This window comes from Salvelinus fontinalis, chromosome 11, assembly GCF_029448725.1.
Source record: "Salvelinus fontinalis isolate EN_2023a chromosome 11, ASM2944872v1, whole genome shotgun sequence".
NCBI classification, from domain to species: domain Eukaryota; kingdom Metazoa; phylum Chordata; class Actinopteri; order Salmoniformes; family Salmonidae; genus Salvelinus; species Salvelinus fontinalis.
The window spans coordinates 58768056-58784320 of NC_074675.1; positions in this window are offsets into that span (position 1 = coordinate 58768056).

Here is a 16265-nt window from a genome sequence, read left to right on the forward strand (position 1 = left end):
ACACTCTGAATAGGCTTAATGTCATATTAAACAGTATATTAACACTCTGAATAGGCTACATGTCATATTAAACAGTATATTAACACTCTGAATAGGCTACATGTCATATTAAACAGCATGAATAGGCTACATGTCATATTAAACACTCTGAATAGGCTACATGTCATATTAAACAGCATAAAAACACTCTGAATAGGCTACATGTCATATTAACACTCTGACTAGGCTACATGTCATATTAACACTCTGAATAGGCTACATGTCATATTAACACTCTGAATAGGCTACATGTCATATTAAACAGCATATTAACACTCTGAATAGGCTACATGGCATATTAAACAGCATATTAACACTCTGAATCGACTACATGTCATATTAAACAGCATATTAACACTCTGAATAGGCTACATGTCATATTAAACAGCATATTAACACTCTGAATAGGCTACATGTCATATTAAACACTGAATAGGCTACATGGCATATTAAACAGTATATTAACACTCTGAATAGGCCACATGTCATATTAAACAGTATATTAACACTCTGAATAGGCTACATGTCATATTAAACACTCTAAATAGGCTACATGTCATATTAAACAGTATATTAACACTCTGAATAGGCCACATGTCATATTAACACTCTGAATAGGCTACATGTCATATTAAACAGCATATTAACACTCTGAATAGGCTACATGTCATATTAAACACTCTGAATAGCCTACATGTCATATTAAACACTCTGAATAGGCTACATGTCATATTAAACACTCTGAATAGACTACATGTCATATTAAACAGCATATTAACACTCTGAATAGGCTACATGTCATATTAAACAGCATATTAACACTCTGAATAGGTTACATGTCATATTAAACAGTATATTAACACTCTGAATAGGCTACATGTCATATTAAACACTCTGAATAGGCCACATGTCATATTAAACAGCATATTAACACTCTGAATAGGCTACATGTCATATTAAACAGCATATTAACACTCTGAATAGGTTACATGTCATATTAAACAGTATATTAACACTCTGAATAGGCTACATGTCATATTAAACACTCTGAATAGGCCACATGTCATATTAAACAGTATATAAACACTCTGAATAGGCCACATGTCATATTAAACAGCATATAAACACTCTAAATAGGTCAGGAGACAGACAGGGTGACTAAGAAGGAACTAAATGCATGATTTAGCCTATATTATTTCAATTATTTCAAAGCTATGGATTACAAATAAATACATAGTGAATCATTTGCGAGTGAGACACAATAGGCTGGTAGGGACATAAACCCCTCAGCATTTAAACAACAATTTGTTGTATTCAATCATTAAAGTCTATAAATTGCTTATATTGGCAGTGACTTACTTAGAATTAAATACAAATTAAACGAAAAATGACTTATTAGTGCTGCTGAATTCATTGTTAGAATACATTTTTAGAATTCATTTTTAGAATTCATTTTTAGAATTCATTTTTAAGAATTCATTTTTAAGAATCATTTTTAGGCACAGGTGTTTGGCCAGTCTGGGGCTTCAGGCTCATGTGATGGTGCCTGGAGAACAGACCAGCAGCAGAGAATATCCTCTCAGCACTTTCAGAGCCACTGGGGATGCTCAACACCCTCCAGGATGCTCTTGACAGGCTGGGCAGAGATGCAGAGTTGTTTTTATTTTTCTGTAGGTAGTCCTTAAGGTTTTTATGCAAAAATAACCCCCCAAAAAATGAAAGCTCATTGAACGTGGGAATATGCCAGGCCTATTGGGCCAAAATCAATTCTGACCTATTGTATAGATAATAGAACAAAAATGAATGAAACGTTTAAGAGATCAGATTTTTGGTTTATAAATACTTTGCTACAATGACACACTTAGCTAGCTACCCAGCTGGTTCTTTTCTGTTGGCATGAGCACGTAGTAAGTACACCATCATGCTGCTTTCATTTGGCATGGGTCCTCAGATCATCAAAATGTTCTACAGCTGCACCATCGAGAGCATCCTGTCTGGTTGCATCACTGCCTGGTTTGGCAACTGCTCGGCCTTCGACCGCAAGGCACAACAGCGGGTGGTGCGAACGGCCCAGTACATCACTGGGGCCAAGCTTCCTACCACTCAGGACCTCTATACCAGGCGGTGTCAGAGGAAGGCACTAAAAATGGTCAAAAGACTCCAGCCACCCTAGTCATAGACTGTTCCCTCTGCTACCGCACGACAAGCAGTACCGGAGCACCAAGTCTAGGTCCAAGAGGCTTCTAAACAGCTTCTACCCCCGCCAAGCCATAGTCCTGAACATCTAGTCAAATGGCTACCCAGACTATTTGCAGTGTCCCACCACCCCCCTCTCACCCCCACTTTACACCACTGCTACTCTCTGTTGTCATCTATGCATAGTCACTTTAATAACCCTACATGTACATACAGTATTACCTCAATTACCTCAAAAAAACGGTGCCCCTGCACATTGACTCCATAACCGGTACCCCCTGTATATTGTCTCACTATTGTTATTTCACTGCTGCTCTTTAATTACTTGTTACTTTTATTTCTTATTCTTATCGGTATTTTTTTTTAAACTGCTTTGTTGGTTAAGGGCTCGTAAGTAAGCATTTCACTGTAAGGTACCTGTTGTATTCAGCATTTCACTGTAAGGTATTCGGTGCATGTGACTAATACAATTTGATTTGATTCAGGATACCTGTCTATTCAGGTTCCACAATGATTATTTAGTAGTGGACACTACATCACCACTCCCTCTCTTCTTTAGTAGTGGACACTACATCACCACACTCCCTCTCTTCTTTAGTTGTGGAAACTACATCACCACACTCCCTCTCTTCTTTAGTAGTCGACACTACATCACCACACTCCCTCTCTTCTTTAGTAGTTGACACTACATCACCACACTCCCTCTGTTCTTTAGTAGTGGACACTACATCACAACACTCCCTCTCTTCTTTAGTAGTGGACACTACATCACAACACTCCCTCTCTTCTTTAGTAGTGGACACTACATCACCACACTCCCTCTCTTCTTTAGTAGTGGACACTACATCACCACACTCCCTCTCTTCTTTAGTAGTGGACACTACATCACCACACTCCCTCTCTTCTTTAGTAGTGGACACTACATCACCACACTCCCTCTCTTCTTTAGTAGTGGACACTACATCACCACACTCCCTCTGTTCTTTAGTAGTGGACACTACATCACCACACTCCCTCTCTTCTTTAGTAGTGGACACTACATCACCACACTCCCTCTCTTCTTTAGTAGTGGACACTACATCACCACCACACTCCCTCTGTTCTTTAGTAGTGGACACTACATCACCACATTCCCTCTGTTCTTTAGTAGTGGACACTACATCACCACACTCCCTCTGTTCTTTAGTAGTGGACACTACATCACCACTCCCTCTCTTCTTTAGTAGTGGACACTACATCACCACACTCCCTCTCTTCTTTAGTTGTGGACACTACATCACCACACTCCCTCTCTTCTTTAGTTGTGGACACTACATCACCACACTCCCTCTCTTCTTTAGTTGTGGACACTACATCACCACACTCCCTCTCTTCTTTAGTAGTGGACACTACATCACAACACTCCCTCTCTTTAGTAGTGGACACTACATCACCACACTCCCTCTCTTCTTTAGTAGTGGACACTACATCACCACACTCCCTCTCTTCTTTAGCTGTGGACACTACATCACCACACTCCCTCTCTTCTTTAGTAGTGGACACTACATCACAACACTCCCTCTCTTTAGTAGTGGACACTACATCACCACACTCCCTCTCTTCTTTAGTTGTGGATACTACATCACCACACTCCCTCTGTTCTTTAGTAGTGGACACTACATCACCACACTCCCTCTCTTTAGTAGTGGACACTACATCACCACACTCCCTCTCTTCTTTAGTAGTGGATACTACATCACCACACTCCCTCTCTTCTTTAGTAGTGGACACTACATCACCACACTCCCTCTCTTCTTTAGTAGTGGACACTACATCACCACACTCCCTCTCTTCTTTAGTTGTGGATACTACATCACCACACTCCCTCTGTTCTTTAGTAGTGGACACTACATCACCACACTCCCTCTCTTCTTTAGCTGTGGACACTACATCACCACACTCCCTCTCTTCTTTAGTAGTGGACACTACATCACAACACTCCCTCTCTTTAGTAGTGGACACTACATCACCACACTCCCTCTCTTCTTTAGTTGTGGATACTACATCACCACACTCCCTCTGTTCTTTAGTAGTGGACACTACATCACCACACTCCCTCTCTTTAGTAGTGGACACTACATCACCACACTCCCTCTCTTCTTTAGTAGTGGACACTACATCACCACACTCCCTCTCTTCTTTAGTAGTGGATACTACATCACCACACTCCCTCTCTTCTTTAGTAGTGGACACTACATCACAACACTCCCTCTCTTTAGTAGTGGACACTACATCACCACACTCCCTCTCTTCTTTAGTAGAGGACACTACATCACCACACTCCCTCTCTTCTTTAGCTGTGGACACTACATCACCACACTCCCTCTCTTCTTTAGTAGTGGACACTACATCACAACACTCCCTCTCTTTAGTAGTGGACACTACATCACCACACTCCCTCTCTTCTTTAGTTGTGGATACTACATCACCACACTCCCTCTGTTCTTTAGTAGTGGACACTACATCACCACACTCCCTCTCTTTAGTAGTGGACACTACATCACCACACTCCCTCTCTTCTTTAGTAGTGGATACTACATCACCACACTCCCTCTCTTCTTTAGTAGTGGACACTACATCACCACACTCCCTCTCTTCTTTAGTAGTGGACACTACATCACCACACTCCCTCTCTTCTTTAGTTGTGGATACTACATCACCACACTCCATCTGTTCTTTAGTAGTGGACACTACATCACCACACTCCCTCTCTTCTTTAGCTGTGGACACTACATCACCACACTCCCTCTCTTCTTTAGTAGTGGACACTACATCACAACACTCCCTCTCTTTAGTAGTGGACACTACATCACCACACTCCCTCTCTTCTTTAGTTGTGGATACTACATCACCACACTCCCTCTGTTCTTTAGTAGTGGACACTACATCACCACACTCCCTCTCTTTAGTAGTGGACACTACATCACCACACTCCCTCTCTTCTTTAGTAGTGGACACTACATCACCACACTCCCTCTCTTCTTTAGTAGTGGATACTACATCACCACCCTCCCTCTCTTCTTTAGTAGTGGACACTACATCACCACACTCCCTCTCTTCTTTAGTAGTGGACACTACATCACCACACTCCCTCTCTTCTTTAGTTGTGGATACTACATCACCACACTCCCTCTTTTCTTTAGTAGTGGACACTACATCACCACACTCCCTCTCTTTAGTAGTGGACACTACATCACCACACTCCCTCTCTTCTTTAGTAGTGGACACTACATCACCACACTCCCTCTCTTCTTTAGTAGTGGATACTACATCACCACACTCCCTCTCTTCTTTAGTAGTGGACACTACATCACCACACTCCCTCTCTTCTTTAGTTGTGGACACTACATCACCACACTCCCTCTGTTCTTTAGTTGTGGACACTACATCACCACACTCCCTCTGTTCTTTAGTAGTGGACACTACATCACCACACTCCCTCTCTTCTTTAGTAGTGGACACTACATCACCACACTCCCTCTCTTCTTTAGCTGTGGACACTACATCACCACACTCCCTCTCTTCTTTAGTAGTGGACACTACATCACCACACTCCCTCTCTTCTTTAGTAGTGGACACTACATCACCACACTCCCTCTCTTCTTTAGTTGTGGATACTACATCACCACACTCCCTCTCTTCTTTAGTAGTGGACACTACATCACAACACTCCCTCTCTTTAGTAGTGGACACTACATCACCACACTCCATCTCTTCTTTAGTAGTGGACACTACATCACCACACTCCCTCTCTTTAGTAGTGGACACTACATCACCACACTCCATCTCTTCTTTAGTAGTGGACACTACATCACAACACTCCCTCTCTTCTTTAGTAGTGGACACTACATCACCACACTCCCTCTCTTTAGTAGTGGACACTACATCACCACACTCCATCTCTTCTTTAGTAGTGGACACTACATCACCACACTCCCTCTCTTCTTTAGTAGTGGACACTACATCACCACACTCCCTCTCTTCTTTAGTTGTGGACACTACATCACCACACTCCCTCTCTTCTTTAGTTGTGGATACTACATCACCACACTCCCTCTCTTCTTTAGTTGTGGATACTACATCACCACACTCCCTCTCTTCTTTAGTAGTGGACACTACATCACAACACTCCCTCTCTTCTTTAGTAGTGGACACTACATCACCACACTCCCTCTCTTCTTTAGTAGTGGACACTACATCACCACACTCCCTCTCTTCTTTAGTAGTGGACACTACATCACCACACTCCCTCTCTTCTTTAGTAGTGGACACTACATCACCACACTCCCTATCTTCTTTAGTAGTGGACACTACATCACAACACTCCCTCTCTTCTTTAGTAGTGGACACTACATCACCACACTCCCTCTCTTCTTTAGTAGTGGACACTACATCACCACACTCCCTCTCTTCTTTAGTAGTGGACACTACATCACCACACTCCCTCTCTTTAGTAGTGGACACTACATCACCACACTCCATCTCTTTAGTAGTGGACACTACATCACCACACTCCCTCTCTTTAGTTGTGGATACTAAATCACCACACTCCCTCTCTTCTTTAGTAGTGGACACTACATCACCACACTCCCTCTCTTCTTTAGTAGTGGACACTACATCACCACACTCCCTCTCTTCTTTAGTAGTGGACACTACATCACCACACTCCCTCTCTTTAGTAGTGGACACTACATCACCACACTCCCTCTCTTCTTTAGTAGTGGACACTACATCACCTCACTCCCTCTCTTCTTTAGTAGTGGACACTACATCACAACACTCCCTCTCTTCTTTAGTAGTGGACACTACATCACCACACTCCCTCTCTTCTTTAGTAGTGGACACTACATCACCACACTCCCTCTGTTCTTTAGTAGTGGACACTACATCACCACACTCCCTCTCTTCTTTAGTAGTGGACACTACATCACCACACTCCCTCTCTTCTTTAGTAGTGGACACTACATCACCACACTCCCTCTCTTTAGTAGTGGACACTACATCACCACACTCCATCTCTTTAGTAGTGGACACTACATCACCACACTCCCTCTCTTTAGTAGTGGACACTACATCACCACACTCCCTCTCTTTAGTAGTGGACACTACATCACCACACTCCCTCTGTTGCTCTTGGTCCTCATCTTTGTAAATCACATTGATTTTTTCTACTGTGTGTTATTTTCAGTTTCTTTATGAAAATATGTAGCGAACTCCATGACAGTAGTTAAAGCAAGGGGCTATAGCAGCACACACGTAGACTACAGTTGCATGCTGGGCCGGGCATGCTCTGAGCTGGTGAAGTGAGTGAAGTGAGTGAAATTGGGGGGGGGGGGGGGGGGGTGGGGGGGGTGATGCTCTAGCCTTTGGGAATCTCGCTCTGTGCTCCAGTCAGATTGAGCACGCTCCACTCCTCGCTCACATTCTCTGGTGGAAGAGAGAGAGAGCAGCAGACTGAGGGTTTGTCTCTCAACATCCCTCCGCTCTCCCTTTCCTCCACTGACTCTGACCAAAAAGGGACACAGTCTTCCAGCTGATGGCGAAACTCGAGTCTCATTGCATTAATTCTGCCTCGTGCACAAATTCATGTTGTTATTCCTATGACCAGAGAAAGTGAAATATTCCTCGATATTAAAAAGACCCAAGCTGCAGTGCAGGTCTATAGATACACGTTCCTACTCGTTCATTACTGCTGCAGTGCTTGTTGTAGCGCTGAGTGGAAATAGGGAGAACGTGCATTTTATGGCGTATAAAAGTGTTGAATACAAAGTGTTAACAATGCTGTGTAAGAACTTACACATGAAGTCACTCATAAAAACATCAAATCAAATTTTATTAGTCACATACACATGGTTAGCAGATGTTAATGCGAGTGTAGCAAAATGCTTGTGCTTCTAGTTCCGACAATGCAGTAATAACCAACGAGTAATCTAACCTAACAATTTCACAACAATTAACTTATACACACAGGTGTAAAGGGATAAAGAATATGTACATAAAGATATATGAATGAGTGATGGTACAGAACGGCATAGGCAAGATGCAGTAGATGGTATAGAGTATAGTATTTACATATGAGATGAGTAATGTAGGGTATGTAAACATAAAGTGGCATAGTTTAAAGTGGCTAGTGATACATGTATTACATAAAGATGGCAAGATGCAGTAGATGATATAGAGTACAGTATATACATATACATATGAGATGAGTAATGTAGGGTATGTAAACATTATATTAAGTGGCATTGTTTAAAGCGGCTAGTGGTAAATTTTTACATAATTTCCATCAATTCCCATTATTAAAGTGTCTGGAGTTGAGTCAGTATGTTGGCAGCGGCCACTAAATGTTAGTGGCCGCTGTATTTGCTGTATTCGTTGAAAGTCTGTCTCTCTAGTTATGGTTTTAAACGTTTTGAAATCTCACCGTATCCATTTTACCGGAGCTTTCTTTTATGCCTGCTACTTTACTGCAGACCCGGTAATCTGAGACATCCGATTGGTCAGTGTTAAGCCTATAGGGCACTTGATTTGCTCTCTGGGTCCGCCGGGAAGGCAGAGTTTGTAGCTACAGACACATGAAATGATTCACAATGGCAACAGTTCTGAGGTGCAGCTCAGAACAGCTCAGAATCGGGCAGCTGAATCAGATGCACCTATCGGCAACAGCCCTAAAACAAATCATTTAAAAAAAAAAAGGAGCACAAGACTTTATGGCCTTGGAGATCGACCAGTAGATCGCAATCGACCGTTGATGACCGCTGCTCTAGAAAGTTGAGTGGACTTCAATCTCATCTCGGAAGTTCAGACATGAGTGCATTTTAAAACACTGATTTAACCACAAAAAAAACAGGGAGGTTTTTCAATGTAAAATAAAAAGCAGAAGCTGAATATCCCTTTGAACATGGTGAAGTTATTAATTAGGCTTTGGATGGCGTATCAATACACCCAGTCACTACAAAGATACAGGCGTCCTTCCTAACTTAGTTAACGGAGAGGAAGGAAACCGCTCAGGGATTTTCACCATGAGTCCAATGGTGACTTTAAAACAGTTACAGAGTTTCACGGTTGTGATAATGCCATAGTTTTGTTGATATATTTTTAACACTACAATTAAAATGGCTGCTGTAGTTGTGACTATTTCCAGCGATGCAAAAAAACTGAGAACTGGAGCAAGGTTGTGGGTGGAAATTCCCCAAAGGAGACTGTTTAACCTCTTTTAATCATGGAGAGAGAAATCCTGACCAAGGAGGAGGCCACAGCCAACCCCATTAAAGAGGAGGAGCTCTACATGAAATTCATCCAAACCACTTGAGGTTAGTACAGAGAGTACACGAACTCTGGCGTGTATATTGTCTCAGTAAAGAAGCAAAGGGGCAAAGCTTCTGATCAGAGGAATAACATGTTGTGTTCATAGAGAATAGTCTGTTCAGTTTTGAAGTACTGGCTGACCAAGAACTCAATTCAAGTTACAATTAACGACCGGAATCAGCAGATGATAGTGTTGTGACTTGAGTTCCTGGCTGAAGCTGGATTCAAGGTGGTGGGGAGAGAGATGAGGCGCATGTTAAGATACAAAGGTGAACTTACAAACTGCTCCAATAAAGATCCTTTTGTATATGTTGAAGCAGCACCCATCATTCCTATAACACGGTCTGTAAAGATGGACCCCTCACTGGGTCCATGTATTTTATGATGCGTGTTGACAGGACTGGCAGATTCCATCCCACTCTAGAGGGGGTGTCAGGAGATGGTACAGTCCTACCACACTGGACAACGTTAGGGGCACAGAGGAAAGGTTTTCACATTATGTGCAGGACAACAATCCTGTCCCCGTGAGTAGAGCAGACGTATCATATATCTCAGACGAAATGACAGAACGTCTGAGATTGAAGAGGATAAAGTCCTCGGCTCCCAAGGACAAAGACGGAGTGAATGAAACATTGGAGTTGGTACCTGGTGAGCCAGAGTCTGCAACAGTGACCTCTCATTATGTCACGCCCTGACCATAGTCTCATTACAAGAAAAAGAAGAAGGGGAAAAATGCTAATAATGAAGCTGGGAAAAAGTGGCTACTGAGACCAGTGACAAACCTCTAAGGTTAATTAGGGACCCCTCGAAGGCAACTCTCTGCGGAACTCAAAAGAAGGCAGCCAAACATCAATGCTGGCCTTCATTCAAACAATCCGGAATCAACCAAACACCCAACCGGCCCAGGGTACCCACCGGCCCAGGGTACCCACCGGCCCAGGGTACCCAGCGGCCCAGGGTACCCACCGGCCCAGGGTACCCACCGGCACAGGGTACCCAGCGGCCCAGGGTACCCACCGGCCCAGGGTACCCAGCGGCCCAGGGTACCCACCGGTCCAGGGTACCCAGCGGCCCAGGGTACCCAGCGGCCCAGGGTACCCACCGGCCCAGGGTACCAACCGGTTTAGGGTACCCACCGGCCCAGGGTACCCACCGGCCCAGGGTACCCACCGGTTTAGGGTACCCACCGGCCCAGGGTACCAACCGGCCCAGGGTACCAAGCGGCCCAGGGTACCCACCGGCCCAGGGTACCAACCGGTTTAGGGTACCCACCGGCCCAGGGTACCAACCGGCCCAGGATACCAAGCGGCCCAGGGTACCCACCGGCCCAGGGTACCAAGCGGCCCAGGGTACCCACCGGCCCAGGGTACCAAGCGGCCCAGGGTACCCACCGGTCCAGGGTACCCACCGGTTTAGGGTACCAATCGGCCCAGGGTACCAACCGGCCCAGGGTACCCACCGGCCCAGGGTACCCACCGGCCCAGGGTACCAACCGGCCCAGGGTACCCAGCGGCCCAGGGTACCCACCGGCCCAGGGTACTAACCGACCCAGGGTACTAAGCTACCCATCAGAGTCTGCAGTAAGGTCACCTGCAGAAAAAAAGGCTGATATGGAGGATGTAATTCTGGGAGAAGTGGAGACAAGTCCCCCTAATGAGCCATCCAGACCGAAATCATTGATGAATGGTGGAACATGAATGATTTAAATAATCTATATGTGAGTAGCCTACATTACCGGGTTCAGAGAAGGACTTCTTGTACGTGAGCATAGCCTCTGTCACTAACGTGGCTTTTCAAGAGAATTAGCAATCTGCAGATTAATACATTTTAATGCCAACTCTTGATACATGTCCCAAATAAAACCCACCTTCGAGACAGAAACTCAGTTCCCTTAACCCAGGTCTTAGAAAGCATTGTACCATAAAACTTCTTCAAACCGTTAATCAGGCTAAAATGCTCTGGGATCCTCGTTCCAAGCCTCGAGAAATAGAGGTCATCTGAATATTCGTAGAATTATTTCTAAAAGGGATCAAGTAAAACATTTATTGAATGACTCGAATCTCGATTTTCCCCATCCCCCCTGTTTCTCTGAAACATGGCTGCATAAATCTTCTCCTATTTCTGCCTTTAACGTCCCTGGATATTCCATATTCAGGAGGGACAGGGGAGAGAGCAGAGGGTGTGGATTGCTTATGTACATGAAAGATAACTTTAAATGCAACCGTATCGTATGGAAACGTGCCAACCGTATCGTATGGAAACATGCCAACCGTATCGTATGGAAACATGCCAACCGTATCGTATGGAAACGTGCCAACCGTATCGTATGGAAACGTGCCAACCGTATCGTATGGAAACGTGCCAACCGTATCGTATGGAAACGTGCCAACCGTATCGTATGGAAACGTGCCAACCGTATCGTATGGAAACGTGCCAACCGTATCGTATGGAAACGTGCCAACCGTATCGTATGGAAACGTGCCAACCGTATCGTATGGAAACGTGCCAACCGTATCGTATGGAAACGTGCCAACCGTATCGTATGGAAACGTGCCAACCGTATCGTATGGAAACATGTCAACCGTATCGTATGGAAACGTGCCAACCGTATCGTATGGAAACATGCCAACCGTATCGTATGGAAACGTGCCAACCGTATCGTATGGAAACATGTCAACCGTATCGTATGGAAACGTGCCAACCGTATCGTATGGAAACGTGCCAACCGTATCGTATGGAAACGTGCCAACCGTATCGTATGGAAACGTGCCAACCGTATCGTATGGAAACGTGCCAACCGTATCGTTTGGAAACATGTCAACCGTATCGTATGGAAACGTGCCAACCGTATCGTATGGAAACGTGCCAACCGTATCGTATGGAAACATGTCAACCGTATCGTATGGAAACGTGCCAACCGTATCGTATGGAAACGTGCCAACCGTATCGTATGGAAACGTGCCAACCGTATCGTATGGAAACATGCCAATCGTATCGTATGGAAACGTGCCAACCGTATCGTATGGAAACGTGCCAACCGTATCGTATGGAAACATGCCAACCGTATCGTATGGAAACATGCCAACCGTATCGTATGGAAACATGCCAACCGTATCGTATGGAAACATGCCAACCGTATTGTATGGAAACATGCCAACCGTATCGTATGGAAACATGCCAACCGTATCGTATGGAAACATGCCAACCGTATCGTATGAAAACATGCCACTGACCTTGAACGTATGGAGCAGAATGACTTGCTATCACTTCATATGTTTCTCACTATTATTGGATAATATCGACCAACAACATCTGATACCTCGTTTTATGAGGTATCATAAATGCTATGCGTAAAGAATGTGATCATCTTCATGGGCGATTTCAATATTAAACTGGGAAAATAACATTTGCAGAAAAAAAAAACTCAAACCGATTATTTCAACCTGACTCAAATAATGCAAGGTCCAACCAGAGTAACAGTCATCCCCCCAGACTCAAATTGATCTGGTGTTTACTAACAGACCTGATCGAATAACTAAGTCCAGTAACTTACTAACTGGCATATCTGACCACAATGTTACATTAGTTGTTAGAAAGTTCACTAAAAAGAGATTTAAGAACCATATTAATGTGCAACGGTACAATAAAAAAATCCAGAAAAGTGAGCAGAGTAAACTACGATGCAGCTATAAGTGAAATTGACTGGTCTGATCTGTGAAGCAATGAAGACTCAGAGTCTGGATACAGAACATTGACAAAGTGGACACCTCTTTTCCTAGGAAATGTCAACGTAAACCAAGCTGGGAAAGCCTTTCTAGCATGGCTCAACGAGGACCTCTGGAGGGCAGATGAGAGAACAGGATCTTTCCTTGAACAAAAAGCACTGAATTCTGGTCAGAATGATAACAATATATACAGCACTGAGAAATAAGGTGGTTAAGAATATATATTTAAAAAAAAAGCAAAATCAGATATCTTTCTTAGAGTGATCAATGAAGTGAAAGGAAATGGCAAAGTGATTTGGGAAAATCTCAACAAACTAACAGGGAGAGGAGTTGAAAAGTCCCCAAAAAACATCCTGAATTAAAGGTTAGTGGGATTCTAATTCAAGATTCCGATTTCATATCCGCCACCATTAACCAATTTTTTGGTTGACTCTGTCAGGGTAACGGCTCAAAGATTTTCAACCAAGACCACAGTCCTCACTCCCATTGTTACGGGATTGTGTTTAGAGGAAGGAGTCAAGCGCAGGAGAGCAGAGATGTCCGAGATGCGTTTTTTAATATGCAAGTCCACAAACATATAGGTCAGGTACAATACCAAAAAAAACGCCCTCGACTACAGAGAAACCAGTTACTCACGGAAGGAGGAAGAAAACAACGCTCCTAAACTTATACACACCTGGTATAATACATGAAAACAAATAAGTCACAACCTCAACGAGCAACATCACACAAATAATCCCGCACAAGCCTAGGGGTAATTATACACACAAGCAACAGGGGCAATTATACACACAGAAATTATAGCAAATGAAACCAGGTGTGAAAGAACCAAAGACAAAACAAACGGAAGGAAAAAAAGGATCGGTGATGGCTAGTAGGTTGTCGACGCCGACCGTCGAGCGCCGCCCGAACAGGGAGAGGAACCACCTTCGGTGGAAGTCGTGACACCCATAGATAATAATAAACCAATATTCAGAAGTCCTGAAATCTCAGGGTCTGCAGTGGACAGTATTATTAGCTTCTTCGGGAGCTCCAGGACAAAATATGCATATAGGTCTAGACACTGAATTCCTGAAGATACACAAATATTCTCTGATTGCCACTACTGTACCTCTAGTCAATCTGTCCATCAAATATAGGTCCTTCTCCAATGTTTGGAAGTCTGCTGCAGTGATACCTGTTATCTGGTGACCCGACACTGGTAGAAAATTACCGACCTATAAGCATTCTTCCAGTGCTTGGAAAAGTAACTGAAACATGGGTCGCTGATCATCTGACTGATTACCCCAATCAGGGAAACTCCATACATCAAATGCAATGTGGATTAAGAACTAACCATTTTACCGACATGTTGTCTGGAGCATTAAATCAACATCTGATACCTCGTTTTATAACCATCTAAACGCTATGCTTGAAGAATGGGATCATCTTGGCCACGGGTGGCGCAGTGGTCTAGGGCACTGCATCGCAGTGCTAGCTGCGCCACCAGAGTCTCTGGGTTCGCGCCCAGGCTGGGCTGGGTTCGCGCCCAGGCTCTGTCGCAGCCGGCCGCAACCGGGAGGTCCGTGGGGCGACGCACAATTGGCATTGCGTCGTCCGGGTTAGGGAGGGTTTGGCCGGTAGGGATATCCTTGTCTCAGTATGTAAAATGTAATAAAATGTATGCACTCTACTGTAAGTCGCTCTGGATAAGAGCGTCTGCTAAATGACTAAAATGTAAATCTTCATGGGCGATTTCAATATTTACATCTAAACTGGACACCGCTGGTGAAGTCGGCACAGTCTTTTTTTTGGGATGACGAGGTCCTCCTATCCAAACTGTCCTCTGAAGTCAGGCCCAGGGTACCAACCGGCCCAGGGTACTAAGCGGCCCAGGGTACCAACCGGCCCAGGGTACTAAGGGACCCAGGGTACCAACCGGCCCAGGGTACTAAGGGGCCCAGGGTACCAACCGGCCCAGTGTACCCACCGGCCCAGGGTACCAACCGGCCCAGGGTACTAAGCGGCCCAGGGTACCAACCGGCCCAGGGTACTAAGGGGCCCAGGGTACCAACCGGCCCAGGGTACTAAGCGGCCCAGGGTACCAACCGGCCCAGGGTACTAAGGGGCCCAGGGTACCAACCGGCCCAGGGTACTAAGCGGCCCAGGGTACCAACCGGCCCAGGGTACTAAGGGGCCCAGGGTACCAACCGGCCCAGGGTACCAAACGGCCCAGGGTACCCACCGGCCCAGGGTACCCAGCGGCCCAGGGTACCCACCGGCCCAGGGTACCAACCGGCTCAGGGTACTTGAAGTCATTAGTCGGATGTATTCCTATCTCACAAACAGAAGTCAAAGGGTTCGTTTTGGGGGGGACACTCAGTCAGACTCTCTTTACTATAACATTGGGGTTCCACAAGGGTCAATATTAGGCCCCTTTTGGGTTTACTATCTATATAAATGATCTCTCACTTGCCCACAAGTTACCATGCAGATGTATGCAGACGATACAGTTAAAGAAATAGACAACTAGTTGTTAACTGAAGCTCTGGTACATGTTTCTACATGGATGACTGATTCTTGCCTGCATTTAAATATCCACAAGACTGTTAGTATGTACGTCCTGAATACAAAGTGTTAGCTTTGGGGCAAATCCAACACAACACATCACTGAGTACCACTTTCGAAGCATGGTAGGTTGGCTGCATCATGTTATGGGTATGCTTGTCATCGGCAAGGACTAGGGAGATTTTTTAGGATAAAAATAACAGAATAGAGCTAAGCACAGGAAATATCCTAGAGGGAAACCTGCTTTTCAGTCTGCTTTTCAACAGTCACTGTGAGATTAATTCAATAACCTAAAACACAAGGCCAATTCTACACTGGAGTTGCTTACCTTACCAAAACGACATGAAATGTTCCTGAGTGGCCCAGTTTGACTTAAATCGGCTTGAAAATCTATGGCAAGACTTGAAAAAT